Genomic DNA, 15588 nt, shown 5'->3' on the forward strand with positions numbered 1-15588 from the left:
ACTGGAATCGTTGCCAGGGCCCTCCCTGTACCGATGACCTTGGCAATGATTCTGGTACCACTAAATAGCATCACGCCCCCTTCCCCAGGCCCTTCCACCCCAGATTAACATTTATATCCAGGTGAAACCTGTTTCAAATGTACAACGTAAACCTTAAAGGGGAAAAGCACAAAACAATTTACTGACTGGCGTATGTGGGCACACTGAGCCCTGCTTGTCTGGTCCCTCCAGGTTGCTGTTTTAAGGGACAAGCTATCTGGGGGGGCGAGGGAGGGAGGAAGTCTAGGCTTATATCCCAGGAATGACTCTACCCATGCACATTTCATATTGTCCATCTTAAATCACTTGAACATAGATTAACCAAGCGCTCATGCCTTCTTTCCAGCTGCTGGGCACAATGCCAGGCTGGGAAAGAATTGGGACTATGTATGCGTGTGTGTGTGTGTGTGTGTTTGTGAGTGTGTGCTTGTATTCATGGATTTTATCATACCACACTTTCTCACCATACCATATCCTTCTCTTCAATGGATTCACCTAAGACTGCATCTCAAAGGGTTTCAAACACTAAGTCCTCAAAGATCTTGTTAAAAGACTCTTCTTCCTCAGTCAAGGGCCCCAGCAACGCAGAAGTCTGTGAGGTCCTCAGTTTCAGCTGATGTCCCTGACAGCACTCTTTTCTGAGCCCTCAGCTAAAGTACCTGCTCTGTGCTCTCACCCTGAATGGACTCATCACCTGGATCCCCACGCCACTACTCACCTGTCTTCAGGTACAGCTTGTGGCCTGGGACCTCCTGCCACCTTCTCATCAGCTATAGACCTGTTGGATATTGAAGTTTCCTGGTCCATGTCTGAGTTTATAACACTCTTGGAATGCTGTTCATTGAACGCGCTGTTCTCCATGTAAGGATCAGTCCCAAGGCCTGGGTAGGTTCCCATCATTGCTGTTTCATCCCTACTTCCTCTCCCCATTGAACTGTCATCATAATGGATAGATAAACAATTGTGTCAAAGCCAAATTAGGAACTGGGACTGTCCTGGGCAAACCTGGACATACGGTCACCGGTTAAGGCCATACTGACTCAACTAGGACAAAAATACACATAAATTATGTGTTCTTATTTGAGCTGGTAGCAGGCACAGAGACCAGATGGACTATTCTGAACTAGATGCTCTGCTAGATGCTGGTATTACTAAAATGGGCTAAATATTGACCATACTCTCAGGGAGCTTATAGTCTCCTGTGATTGAAATAGAAAACTTTTAACACGATGCAAGTTTGCTTCTCACTTGTGGGTCTCCTGTCCAGGCTGCTTTCCACATGTCACTTGGAGGCGTTGCATCTTACTTTGTGGCTCTGCCCTCCTCTAGGTCCTTGGAGCCTTTTCCATGCAGGTGGTGGATGAGAAAGGTGAGAATGAAGATGGTGTGTTGGAAGGTTTATGGGCCAGGCCTGGAAGAGGACCATGTCATTCTGCCCACATGCTCCTCCACAGGGAGGCTGGGAAATGTAGTTGCTTGGTGCCCAGGAGAAAGCAAAATGTGTTTTGGGGAACACAGAGCAGCCTGTGAGATGACAGGTGTTCAGGTGGCTGCAAGAGGCTCAGCTGCGGCTGCAGCCCCGATGGTGTGGTGGGGACTGGAGATGGGGGGAGCAGGGCAGCAGGGCAGCAGCCCCGATCCTGCGGGGCTTCCAGGCCATGCCAGAAGGTTCATATTGTATTTTGTAGGCCATGGGGAGCCACTGGAAGATTTTAGCGGGGGAGAGACAGGACAGAGTTCGAGAGGGCAAGACAGGAGACAGTGAGCGTTGTGCTGCGGACTCGGTTGCCCAGGCAAGAGATGGTGGCAGAAAAGGGATGGAGAGCAGTGCAAGGGTTGCGATAATCAGGGGAGTAGAATATACAGAGCTTGATTTTAGGGGGCTAGGAGAAGATGGTGCCAAGGATGGCTTCTAAGCTCCTCTTGCATTGAGCGGGTACTTAGAGGTAAGTTTGCCCTGAAAGGGAGTGGAGGGGAACAGCGTGTTGGGCGTAATGTGCATTTATGGAAGTGGTGAGTGTGCCCCCAGGATACCAGAATAGTAGACAGTTGTAAATCAGAGTCTAGGACTTAGGAGTAAATGGTCTGTTCGGACCACGGGGAAGGTGGGCTCATCTAGGCAATCTTGGGCTCTGACACTCAGTGACTGGTTGAAGGAAGGCGAGGCCATAAGGGTGCGATGAGCGCAAGGCCAAGTGATGTCTTTGAGGTCAAGGTAGCAAGGAATGTTAAGAACAGAGTGGCCATCACTAAGTTAAGGATCAGTCCTTATGAAGGTCATCGGTGACCCCAGTGAGCCCAGCACAGTGGAAGGGGAGGGCCAGGTGGCAGAGGCAGAAGGAGCCGGATTCCAGGGTGTGGAAGAGTCAGTGGGAGGCACTGGCACATGAGGTTATAATTTCAGGTGACTTGGCTTTGAAGGACAGAAAAGGCATTGGCCCAGGTAGGAAGGAGGATGGATGGTTTTCTACTCAAGATGGAAGAAATAAAAGGGTTAAATGCCGCTGGGGAAGAGGTTCTGTATATTTTTTCCCCCAGATTTTTAGTTGTTTCAGATCGGAGAGTAAATCCATTTCCTCCCACTCCATCTCTGTCAGAAGAAATGCATAGAAGCTTATGATCACACAAAAACCTGTACAAAGATGTTTATAGAGATTTGATTTTGTCATTGCCATAAACAAGAAACGGTCTAAATGTCCTTCACCTGGTGAACGGATGAACAAACTGTCACATCCATACAGTGGAATACTCTTCAGTAATCAAAAGTTCCATATACTTTTGGATGGATGAATCTCAAGTGCATTACGCTAAGTGAAAGAATTCAGACTTAAGAGGGCGCCTACTCTATAGTTCCATTTAAATGACAGCCTGGAAGAAGCAAATCCGTAGGGACATAAAACAGACCAGTGGCTGCCCGTGGCTATAGGTGGGTGTGGGGAAGGTCACAGAGGGCAAGGGAGACTTTTGGGGGGTGATAGAGCTATGGTTGCGTGCTTGCACACATTTGTCAAAATTGGCAGAACTCTACACTAAAAACGGTGAAGTTTACTTTCTGTAAATGACATCTTAAAAAATTACAAAAAAATTAGATGATGTCACTCTTTTCCTGAGAACCTCCCAATTTGTCTTACTCATTCCTCACAATGGCCTAGAAGGCCTTACTGTTCTGATCCCTGTTGCCTCTTTGATATCTTCTTTTCCTAACACTCTCCTGCTGACTCATCCCGTGCTAGCATCATTGTTCTTGCTGTTCCTCAAACATTGGCCTCCTCCTGTCTCAGGACCTTTGCACATGCTGTTCCTGTGCTAGAATGCTCTTCTCCCAGATATCCACAGGTTTCATTGTCCTATTTCTTTTTTACTGGCCATGCGCTGGCTTGCAGAATCCTAGTTCTCTGACCAGGGATTGACCAGGGATTGAACCTGGGGCCCCAGTAGTGAGACCACCAGGGAGCTCCCCATCATTCTCCTATTTCAGTCCTATTTCAGTCAGGTCTCTGCTGAAATGCCATCTCCTCAGAGAAGACTCCCCTGGCTATCTTACCTACAATAACATCTTCCACAGCTCAGACACTGTCTCCTTATCCTGCTTTATTTTTTTTCAAAGCGCAGACATATATTTGTTTACTTGTTTATTGTATATCTTCTCTAACTAGGATGTAAACTCCATGGGAGCAGAGGCTGTGTCTATTCTCTGGGGAAAATCTAGACTTTCCCTTCTTTCCTTGAAGGAAGGGGATCCTCAGGGGCCAGGGAGTACCCAGAGGGAGGGCAGCCCCATGGGGTTCAGAATGGACTGTGAGGTCAGCTGTCTGGGCCCCTGACTTCGCCAGGCAACGCATCTGTAGATGCCTTTCAGTTGGACCACAGGAAGGATAGGAGTTGTGGGCCCTGGATACTGAAATGGGGTCTGCAGACAAGCAGCATAAGCACCCCCAGGGAGCTTGTTAGAAATGCAGAATTTCAGGCTCCGCCTCCGAGCTACTGAATCAGAATTTGCACTGAGACTCATTTCCCAGGTGATTTCTAGCCCAAACCCCATCCTTTCCCTGGGCACTGTCTGCAGGAGGGTGAGAAATGCCAGGGTTTGTCCTGTCCTTGATCTCCTCTTCTTTTGGGTGTAAAAGGGCCTTAAGCAGTGAGTGTGGAGGCCTGTGCGAGGATGCAAGGGAGACCCCAGCTGTGTGTAATCATGACTAAGGCAAGTACTGATCTGGTTCCTGAGTTGCTAGTCACCTTCCTACAACATATTCACATCTTGTTACACTCCTGGAAGGCAGGTATAAAACCCCCTTTTACCGATGATAAAACCAAAGCATTGAGAAGCTAAAAAAATTTCCCACAGACAGGTAACTATTAGGTAGCAGAATTTAAATCCAGTAAAATGTGAAAAACAAACAAGTAGTCAACCATTTATGGATGTTCGTAAGTAGTAATAATAATGATGATAATCACTAACATATACTGAGTGCTTGCTGGACCAGGCCTGTCTCTGAGTACTTTGCATGTGTTTACTAAGTCATTTTGAGACAGGCTGGGTCCTCGGACCTAGGACTCTTTGCTGGGGTGCTTGCACCTGGACAATGGGGTCCTCGAGCAACAGAATACAAAGAAACTATACGGGACTAAAAATAACTGCATGCATGTGCAGTTGGGGCGAAGTATGAACGATAAGATACAAAAAGGCCACAAACGAGCTGCCACTTCCAAGGTGCCGGGAGCAAAAGCAGGGTACTACACAGTGTGGGCAGACCACCTAAGCCCCCCCTCTGGCCCAACCCACAAGTCTCCCCCCACCCTCACCCCATTTAAGGAACCAGCTTGCCATCCCCCACCCCCGGGCAGCGAGCAGGGTCACCTGTTACTTGTTTTTGCTCCCTAGTGCTGCAGCACGAGCCCCAATAAAGCCTTCCTGAATTCCTCATATGGCCTCTTATCAATTTCCAGGGACCCAGGTTTGGTAACAATTTAACCCTCACAGCAACCCTATGAGGGAAGAGCCATTATTATTAGTCCCATTTTACAGATGAGAAAATGGAGACACAGAGATATTAAGTATTTGTATAGAAAAGAGTCTGGAAAGATACACATCCAACTGAGATTAGTGGTTGCCTCTGATAAGGGGGATTGGGGATTGGGCTGGAAATTGAAGATGAAACTTTAACTCGTTATTTATTTATTTATTTTAATGAATTCATTTATTTATGACTGCGTTGGGTCTTGTTGCTGCGCGCAGACTTTCTCTAGTTGCGGCGAGCAGGGGCTACTCTTCGTTGCAGTGTGTGAGCTTCTCATTGCGGTGGCATCTCTTGTTGTGGAGCACGGGCTCTAGGCGCGCGGGCTTCAGTAGTTGTGGTGCGTGGGCTCAGTAGTTCTGGCTCGCGGGCTCTAGAGCACAGGCTCAGTAGTCATGGCGCACGGGCTTAGTTGCTCCGCGGCATGTGGGATCTTCACAGACCAGGGCTCGAACCCGTGTCCCCTGCATTGGCAGGCGGATTCTTAACCACTGTGCCACCAGGGAAGCCCCGTTATTTATTTTTTAAAAAATTTTATTTATTTTTTTAAATGAAGTATAGTTGATTTACAATGTTATGTTAATTTCTGCTGTACAGCAAAGTGATTCAGTTATACATAAACATGCACCCTTTTTTATATTCTTTGCCATTATGGTTTATCACAGGATAAAAAAAAAATTTATTTACTTCTTTTGGCTGCACCAGGTCTTAGCTGCGGCATGTGGGATCTTTAGTTGAAGTATGCAGACTTCTTAGTTGCAGCATGTGGACTCTTAGTTGTGACATGCATGCGGGATCTAGTTCCCCCACCAGGGATCAAACCCGGGCCCCCTGCATCGGGAGCACAGTCTTACCCACTGGACCACCAGGGAAGTCCCTATCACAGGGTATTGAATATAGTTCCCTGTGCTATACAGTAGGACCTTGTTGTTTATCCATTCTATTTATAATAGTTTGTGTCTGCTAATCCCAAACCTCCTACTCCATCCCTCCTCCACCACCCACCCCCGTCCCACCTTGGCAACCAGAAATCTGTTCTCTATGTCTGTGTTTAACTCTTTACTTTTACTCTTCAGTTGTTGGAATTTTTATAACTATGTGATACATTCGTAATAAACACACACACACAGTTTTGAGTCAGGGTGTGCTTGCCTCTAAAGCCCAGATTCTTTTCTCCTCACTACAACGTCATCACACGTCTCTCCTTTCAACTTCCCATTCTGTCCTTCTCTCTCACACTGTTCTCTGAACGCAGGGCTTCTTCCTGTCTCTTCCTTTGTAATTGCTGTTCCCTCTAGCTACTCTCACCTCCTGGAATGGGTACAGCCTATTTGGTCTCCAGCTCTATTTCAGACGTCACTGTCCCTGGCATTTGCACACACCTGTATTAGAGTGCTTCCCACTCCATCCTTAAATTCTCCCCTGAGCTCCCCTACCACGCTAACGGGCTGGGCTGAGTCCTCACCCGCCTCCACGTGCCTCTCCCAGTTCCTGGCCCACGTTCGCACTCGGCGCTCCATCGTGGTCCGTGTAATGGCTTGCTTTTAGGAGGGGACCTTCTCGTGGAGATAGCTCTGGACTGGATCTGGGAGCACCAGACCAGTACTCCTGCGTCAGGCTTATCTTTCTGGGATTCAGTTCCCTTCCTTCCTTGTGGGAAGGAGGCGGGTCTTTTCTCCCACCAACCCCCTCACCACACCCTCCCTTTCAGAGATGGTGAGGGTCAGCTGTGAGAGTCTCCGTGTTAGTCACGTTACAACTTCCTGGTTCTCTTTTGATCCCTCCGCCCCCTTTCTGTGGAACCACCTGTACTCTGAGTGTCGAGTGCAAAAGTCGGCCCATCTCCGCACAAATCCAGGTTGTAAAGAGCACGAGTACTTTCAGATTAGCTGCTGAATGTCACCCTAAAACATTCTATGGGTACGTGCATGTGTCTGTGTACATATATATTTTTCATTATCATTCTATTTTAAGTAAATTTTTCCTTATAATTTCTGCTTTGACCTATGAATTATTTAGAAGTGCTGTTAACATCACATATGCATTTTACATTTAAAAAATTATTGTTTGCTGTTGTCTCATAACTTAATAGCATTGCAATCAGAGAGCTTAATCAGTTTGATAGTCTTAGACCAGTTTTCTTAGAAAACTTAAATTGTCTAAGTTAAACTTAATCTTAACACTTTATCATGGGGTTCAATCCCAGGGAAGCAGGCGTTAGGGGGAAAGGGCTGAGAGGCAGGGAAAGAGAGAAAGGTGATGTGATACGGAGCTGACCACAGCTGACTCAGCAACACGCCGCTGGTTGCTGGATCACAGGGACTGTCTCTGGGGAACTAGGTCTTCTCTGAATAATTTCATTTTGGGGAAGAAGGTAGAATAATTTATCTGCTGGCCTCTTCCTGTCTCCTGTTTCCCCTTATTCAATATTTATCCCAAAGACAATAATTTCCATGTTTTGTTAGTCTTTTCAGGGAGCCCTGGGGAAGCAGAGCCTTGTGGGTACAGTCTGCTGGCTCTGGGTGCTGGTGGGTACAATGAAGACCACCCAAGCCAAAGCCCAGCCCTGGCCCCAGGGGTGATGGAGACCAATGTCGTGTTAGGAGAAGAGGTGGTGGCAGTTACCAGGGCTTTGAAACCAGGGGACTGAAAGGGGCCAGTACTGGGGCCACCCAGGGCAGGAAGCCAGGTCAGCGACTATATCCTGGAGGTGAGTGGATGGGGAATGCAGGCAAGGCTGATCAGAAATTAATGGGAGCACAAAACTGGGTGTATCCATACTGCTTTTGAAATGCGTTGAGACTTACTTTATGGACTAGTATGTAGTTAATTTTTTTTATAAATGTGCTTGAGAAGGAGGCTTATTTTCTAAGTATTGTGTGCAAGTTTCTACACGTGTCTATTAATCAAGCATACTAAGTATGTTGTTCAATTGTCTATACTAATATTTTACCTGTTTGACCTAACAATCATTGAGAGGAGTGTGCTAAAAGTTGGCTCTGTGATGGTGGATTTATCAATATCTCCTTGTAGTTCTATCAGTTTTTGAGACTATTTTAAAACTGTGTTTATATAAGTTAAAAAAACCTGTTTACTGAGAAAAAATTCAGATATACAGAAAAGTAGAAAAATAATAAATATCCAACACCTAGATTTTGTACTTCTTGACATTTTGCTATCTTAGCTTCAACAGTTTTTTTTTTTTTACATCTTTATTGGAGTATAATTGCTTTACAATGGTGTGTTAGTTTCTGCTTTATAACAAAGTGAATCAGTTATACATATACATATGTTCCCATATCTCCTCCCTCTTGCGTCTCCCTCCCTCCCACCCTCCCTACCCCACCCCTCCAGGCGGTCACAAAGCACCGAGCCCATATCCCTGTGCCATGCGGCTGCTTCCCACTAGCTATCTACCTTACGTTTGTTAGCGTGTATATATATATGTCCATGCCTCTCTCTCGCCCTGTCACAGCTCACCCTTCCCCCTCCCCATATCCTCAAGTCCGTTCTCCAGTAGGTCTGTGTCTTTATTTCTGTCCTACCTCTAAGTTCTTCATGACATTTTTTTTTCTTCTTAAATTCCATATATATGTGTTAGCATACGGTATTTGTCTTTTTCTTTCTGACTTACTTCACTCTGTATGACAGACTCTAGATCTATCCACCTCATTACAAATAGCTCAATTTCGTTTCTTTTTATGGCTGAGTAATATTCCATTGTATATATGTGCCACATCTTCTTTATCCATTCATCCGATGATGGGCACTTAGGTTGTTTCCATCTCCGGGCTATTGTAAATAGAGCTGCAATGAACATTTTGGTACATGACTCTTTTTGAATTATGGTTTTCTCAGGGTATATGCCCAGTAGTGGGATTGCTGGGTCATATGGTAGTTCTATTTTTAGTTTTTTAAGGAACCTCCATACTGTTCTCCATAGTGGCTGTACCAATTCACATTCCCACCAGCAGTGCAAGAGTGTCCCCTTTTCTCCACACCCTTTATTGTTTATTTATTGTTTCTAGATTTTTTGATGATGGCCATTCTGACTGGTGTGAGATGATATCTCATTGTAGTTTTGATTTGCATTTCTCTAATGATGAATGATGTTGAGCATTCTTTCATGTGTTTGTTGGCAGTCTGTATATCTTCTTTGGAGAAATGTCTATTTAGGTCTTCTGCCCATTTTTGGATTGGGTTGTTTGTTTTTTTGTTATTGAGCTGCATGAGCTGCTTGTAAATTTTGGAGATTAATCCTTTGTCAGTTGCTTCATTTGCAAATATTTTCTCCCATTCTGAGGGTTGTCTTTTGGTCTTGTTTATGGTTTCCTTTGCTGTGCAAAAGCTTTGAAGTCTCATTAGGTCCCATTTGTTTATTTTTGTTTTTATTTCCATTTCTCTAAGAGGTGGGTCAAAAAGGATCTTGCTGTGATTTATGTCATAGAGTGTTCTGCCTATGTTTTCCTCTAAGAGTTTGATAGTTTCTGGCCTTACATTTAGGTCTTTAATCCATTTTGAGCTTATTTTTGTGTATAGTGTTAGGGAGTGATCTAATCTCATACTTTTACATGTACCTGTCCAGTTTTCCCAGCACCACTTATTGAAGAGGCTGTCCTTTCTCCACTGTACATTCCTGCCTCCTTTATCAAAGATAAGGTGACCATATGTGTGTGGGTTTATCTCATCTCTGGGCTTTCTATCCTGTTCCATTGATCTTTCTGTTTTTGTGCCAGTACCATACTCTCTTGATTACTGTAGCTTTGTCTGAAGTCAGGGAGCCTGATTCCTCCAGCTCTGTTTTTCTTTCTCAAGATTGCTTTGGCTATTTGGGGTCTTTTGTGTTTCCATACAAATTGTGAAATTTTTTTGTTCTAGTTCTGTGAAAAATGCCAGTGGTAGTTTGATAGGGATTGCATTGAATCTGTAGATTGCTTTGGGTAGTAGAGTCATTTTCACAATGTTGATTCTTCCAATCCAAGAACATGGTATATCTCTCCATCTATCTGTATCATCTTTAATTTCTTTCATCAGTGTCTTATAATTTTCTGCATACAGGTCTTTTGTCTCCTTAGGTAGGTTTATTCCTAGGTATTTTATTCTTTTTGTTGCAATGGTAAATGGGAGTGTTTTCTTGATTTCACTTTCAGATTTTTCATCATTAGTGTATAGGAATGCAAGAGATTTCTGTGCATTAATTTTGTATCCTGCTCCTTTACCAAATTCATTGATTAGCTCTAGTAGTTTTCTGGTAGCATCTTTAGGATTCTCTACGTATAGTATCATGTCATCTGCAAACAGTGACAGCTTTACTTCTTCTTTTCCGATTTGGATTCCTTTTATTTCCTTTTCTTCTCTGATTGCTGTGGCTAAAACTTCCAAAACTATGTTGAATAAGAGTGGTGAGAGTGGGCAACCTTGTCTTATTCCTGATCTTAGTGGAAATGCTTTCAGTTTTTCACCATTGAGGACGATGTTGGCTGTGGGTTTGTCATGTATGGCCTTTATTATGTTGAGGAAAGTTCCCTCTATGCCTACTTTCTGCAGGGTTTTTATCATAAATGGGTGTTGAATTTTGTCGAAAGCTTTCTCTGCATCTATTGAGATGATCATATGGTTTTTCTCCTTCAATTTGTTAATATGGTGTATCACATTGATTGATTTGCGTATATTGAAGAATCCTTACGTTCCTGGAATAAACCCCACTTGATCATGGTGTATGATCCGTTTAATGTGCTGTTGGATTCTGTTTGCTAGTATTTTGTTGAGGATTTTTGCCTCTATGTTCATAAGTGATATTGGCCTGTAGTTTTCTTTCTCTTTGACATCCTTGTCTGGTTTTGGTATCAGGGTGATGGTGGCCTCGTAGAATGAGTTTGGGAGTGTTCCTCCCTCTGCTATACTTTGGAAGAGGTTGAGAAGGACAGGTGTTAGCTCTTCTCTAAATGTTTGATAGAATTCGCCTGTGAAGCCATCTGGTCCTGGGCTTTTGTTTTATGGAAGATTTTTAATCACCATTTCAATTTCAGTGCTTGTCATTGGTCTGTTCATATTTTCTATTTCTTCCTGACTCAGTCTTGGCAGGTTGTGCATTTCTAAGAATTTGTCCATTTCTTCCAGGTTGTGCATTTTATTGGCATAGAGTTGCTTGTAGTAATCTCCCATGATCTTTTGTATTTCTGCAGTGTCAGTTGTTACTTCTCCTTTTTCATTTCTAATTCTATTGATTTGAGTCTTCTCCCTTTTTTTCTTGATGAGTCTGGCTAATGGTTTATCAATTTTGTTTATCTTCTCAAAGAACCAGCTTTTAGTTTTATTGATCTTTGCTATCGTTTCCTTCATTTCTTTTTCATTTAATTCTGATCTGATTTTTATGATTTCTTTCCTTCTGCTAACTTTGGGGTTTTTTTGTTCTTCTTTCTCTAATTGCTTGAGGTGCAAGGTTAGGTTGTTTATTCGAGATGTTTCCTGTTTCTTAAGGTAGGATTGTATTGCTATAAACTTCCCTCTTAGAACTGCTTTTGCTGCATCCCATAGATTTTGGGTTGTCGTGTCTCCATTGTCATTTGTTTCTAGGTATTTTTTTATTTCCTCTTTGATTTCTTCAGTGATCACTTCGTTATTAAGTAGTGTATTGTTTAGCCTCCATGTGTTTGTATTTTTTACAGATCTTTTCCTGTAATTGATATCTAGTCTCATAGCGTTGTGGTCAGAAAAGATACTTGAGACAATTTCGATTTTCTCAAATTTACCAAGGCTTGATTTGTGACCCAAGATATGATCTATACTGGAGAATGTTGCATGAGCACTTGAGAAAAATGTATATTCTGTTGTTTTTGGATGGAATGTCCTGTAAATATCAATTAAGTCCATCTTGTTTAATGTATCATTTAAAGCTTGTGTTTCCTTATTTATTTTCATTTTGGATGATCTGTCCATTGGTGAAAGTGGGGTGTTAAAGTCCCCTACTATGAATGTGTTACTGTCGATTTCCCCTTTTATGGCTGTTAGTATTTGCCTTATGTATTGAGGTGCTCCTATGTTGGGTGCATAAATATTTACAATTGTTATATCTTCTTCTTGGATCGATCCCTTGATCATTATGTAGTGTCCTTCTTTGTCTCTTCTAATAGTCTTTATTTTAAAGTCCATTTTGTCTGATATGAGAATTGCTACTCCAGCTTTCTTTTGATTTCCATTTGCATGAAATATCTTTTTCCATCCCCTTACTTTCAGTCTGTATGTGTCTCTAGGTCTGAAGTGGGTCTCTTGTAGACAGCAAATATATGGGTTTTGTTTTTGTATCCATTCAGCTAATCTGTGTCTTTTGGTGGGAGCATTTAGTTTATTTACATTTAAGGTAATTATCGATATGTATGTTCCTATTCCCATTTTCTTAATTGTTTTGGGTTCGTTATTGTAGGTCTTTTCCTTCTCTTGTGTTTCTTGTCTACAGAAGTTCCTTTAGCCATTGTTGTAAAGCTGGTTTGATGGTGCTAAACTCTCTCAGCTTTTGCTTGTCTGTAAAGGTTTTAATTTCTCCATCAAAGCTGAATGAGATCCTTGCTGGGTAGAGTAATCTTGGTTGCAGGTTTTTCTCCTTCATCACTTTAAATATGTCCTGCCTGTCCCTTCTGGCTTGCAGAGTTTCTGCTGAAAGATCAGCTGTTAACCTTATGGGGATTCCCTTGTGTGTTATTTGTTGTTTTTTCCTTGCTGCTTTTAATATGTTTTCTTTGTATTTAATTTTTGACAGTTTGATTCATATGTGTCTTGGCGTATTTCTCCTTGGATTTATCCTGTATGGGACTCTCTGTGCTTCCTGGACTTGATTAACTATTTCCTTTCCCATATTAGGGAAGTTTTCAACTATAATCTCTTCAAATATTTTCTCAGTCCCTTTCTTTTTCTCTTCTTCTTCTGGAACCTCTATAATTCGAATGTTGGTGCGTTTAATGTTGTCCCAGAGGTCTCTGAGACTGTCCTCAGTTCTTTTCATTCTTTTTTCTTTATTCTGCTCTGCAGTAGTTATCTCCACTATTTTTTCTTCCAGGTCACTTATCCGTCCTTCTGCCTCAGTTATTCTGCTATTGATCCCATCTAGAGTATTTTTCATTTCATTTATTGTGTTGTTCATCGTTGTTTGTTTCATCTTAGTTCTTCTAGGTCCTTGTTAAATGTTTCTTGCATTTTGTCTATTCTATTTCCAAGATTTTGGATCATATTTACTATCATTATTCTGAATTCTTTTTCAGGTAGACTGCCTATTTCCTCTTCATTTGTTAGGTCTGGTGGGTTTTTACCTTGCTCCTTCATTTGCTGTGTGTTTTTCTGTCTTCTCATTTTGCTTATCTTACTGTGTTTGGGGTCTCCTTTTTGCAGGCAGCAGGTTCGTAGTTCCTGTTGTTTTTGGTTTCTGTCCCCAGTGGCTAAGGTTGGTTCAGTGGGCTGTGTAGGCTTCCTGGTGGAGGGGACTAGTGCCTGTGTTCTGGTGGATGAGGCTGGATCTTGTCTTTTTGGTGGGCAGGTCCACGTCTGGAGGTGTGTTTTGGGGTGTCTGTGGCCTTATTATGATTTTAGGCAGCCTCTCTGCTAATGGGTGGGTTTGTGTTCCTGTCTTGCTAGTTGTTTGGCATAGGATGTCCAGCACTGTAGCTTGCTCGTCGTTGAGTGAAGCCGGATGCTGGTGTTAAGATGGAGATCTCTGGGAGATTTTCGCCGTTTGATATTATGTGGAGCTGGGAGGTCTCTTGTGGACCACTGTCCTGAAGTTGGCTCTCCCACCTCAGAGGCACAGCACTGACTCCTGGCTGCAACACCAAGAGCCTTTCATCCACACGGCTCAGAATAAAAGGGAGGAAAAAGTAGAAAGAAAGAATTAGTAGAAGTAGAAAGAAAGAAAGAAAGAAAGAAAGGAGGGAGGGAGGGAGGGAGGAAGGAAGGAGGGAAGGAAGGAAAAAAGAAAGAAGATAAAGTAAAATAAAATAAAGTAAGATAAAATATAATAAAGTTATTAAAATAAAAAATAATTATTAAGAGAAAATAAAAACGGACGGTAGAACCCTAGGACAAATGGTGGAAGAAAAGCTATACAGACAAAATCTCACACAGAAGCATACACATACACACTCACAAAAAGAGGAAAAGGGGAAAAAATCATAAATCTTGCTCTCAACGTCCACCTTCTTAATTTGGGATGATTCGTTGTCTGTTCATGTATTCCACAGATGCAGGTACATCAAGTTGATTGTGGAGCTTTAATCCGCTGCTTCTGAGGCTGCTGGGAGGGATTTCCCTTTCCCTTCTTTGTTCTCACAGCTCCCGGGGCTCAGCTTTGGATTTGGCCCCGCCTCTGCGTGTAGGTCGCTGGTGGGCGTCTGTTCTTCGCTCAGACAGGACAGGGTTAAAGGAGCCGCTGATTCAGCGGCTCTGGCGCACTCAGGCCGGGGGGGGGGGGGGGGGGGGGGGGGAGGGGCACGGGGGGGGGGGCGGGAGTGTGGGGCGGGCCTGCGGCGGCAGAGGTCGGCGAGACGTTGCACCAGCCTGAGGCGCGCCGTGCGTTCTCCCGGGTAAGTTGTCTCTGGATCCCGGGACCCTGGCAGTGGCGGGCTGCACAGGCTCCCCGGAAAGGAGGTGTGGATAGTGACCTGTGCTCGCACACAGGCTTCTTGGTGGCGGCAGCAGCAGCCTCAGCGTCTCAGGCCCGTCTCTGGGGTCCGCGCTTTTAGCTGCGGCTCGCGCCCGTCTCTGGAGCTCTTTTAAGCAGCGCCCTTAAACCCCTCTCCTCGCGCACCAGGAAACAAAGAGGGAAGAAAAAGTCTCTTGCCTCTTCGGCAGGTCCAGACTTTTCCCCGGAAGCCCTCCCGGCTAGCCGTGGCGCACTAATCCCCTGCAGGTCGTGTTCACGCCGCCAACCCTAGTCCTCTCCCGGAGGAGCTCGATGGAAGCCCGAGCCTCCGCTCCCAGCCCTGCCCGCCCCGGCGGGGGACCAGACAAGCCTCGCGGGCTGGTGAGTGCCGGTCGGCCCTGATCCTCTGTGCGGGAATCTCTCCGCTTTGCCCTCCGCACCCCTGTTGCTGTGCTCCGCGGCTCCGAAGCTTCCCCCCTCCGCCACCCGTAGTCTCCGCCCGCGAAGGGGCTTCCTAGTGTGTGGAAACCTCTCCTCCTTCACAGCTCCCTCCCACTGGTGCAGGTCCCGTCCCTATCCTTTTGTCTCTGTTTATTCTTTTGCCCTACCCAGCCAGGTACGTGGGGAGTTTCTTGCCTTTTGGGAGGTCTGAGGTCTTCTGCCAGCGTTCAGTAGGTGTTCTGTAGTTGTTCCACGTGTAGATGTATTTCTGGTGTATCTGTGGGGAGGAAGGTGATCTCCGCGTCTTACTCTTCTGCCATCTTCCTGCTCAACTGTTTTTTCTTTTCTGAACTATAACTTGTGTTATTTTACTCCAAATACTTCTGCATGCATCTCTAAAAATTAAGGATATTTTTTCTTAAGTATAGTATTTATTTATTTATTTATTTATTTATTTTTTTTTTG

This window comes from Monodon monoceros, unplaced genomic scaffold, assembly GCF_005190385.1.
Source record: "Monodon monoceros isolate NGI ecotype Baffin Bay Population unplaced genomic scaffold, NGI_Narwhal_1 Super_Scaffold_7, whole genome shotgun sequence".
NCBI classification, from domain to species: domain Eukaryota; kingdom Metazoa; phylum Chordata; class Mammalia; order Artiodactyla; family Monodontidae; genus Monodon; species Monodon monoceros.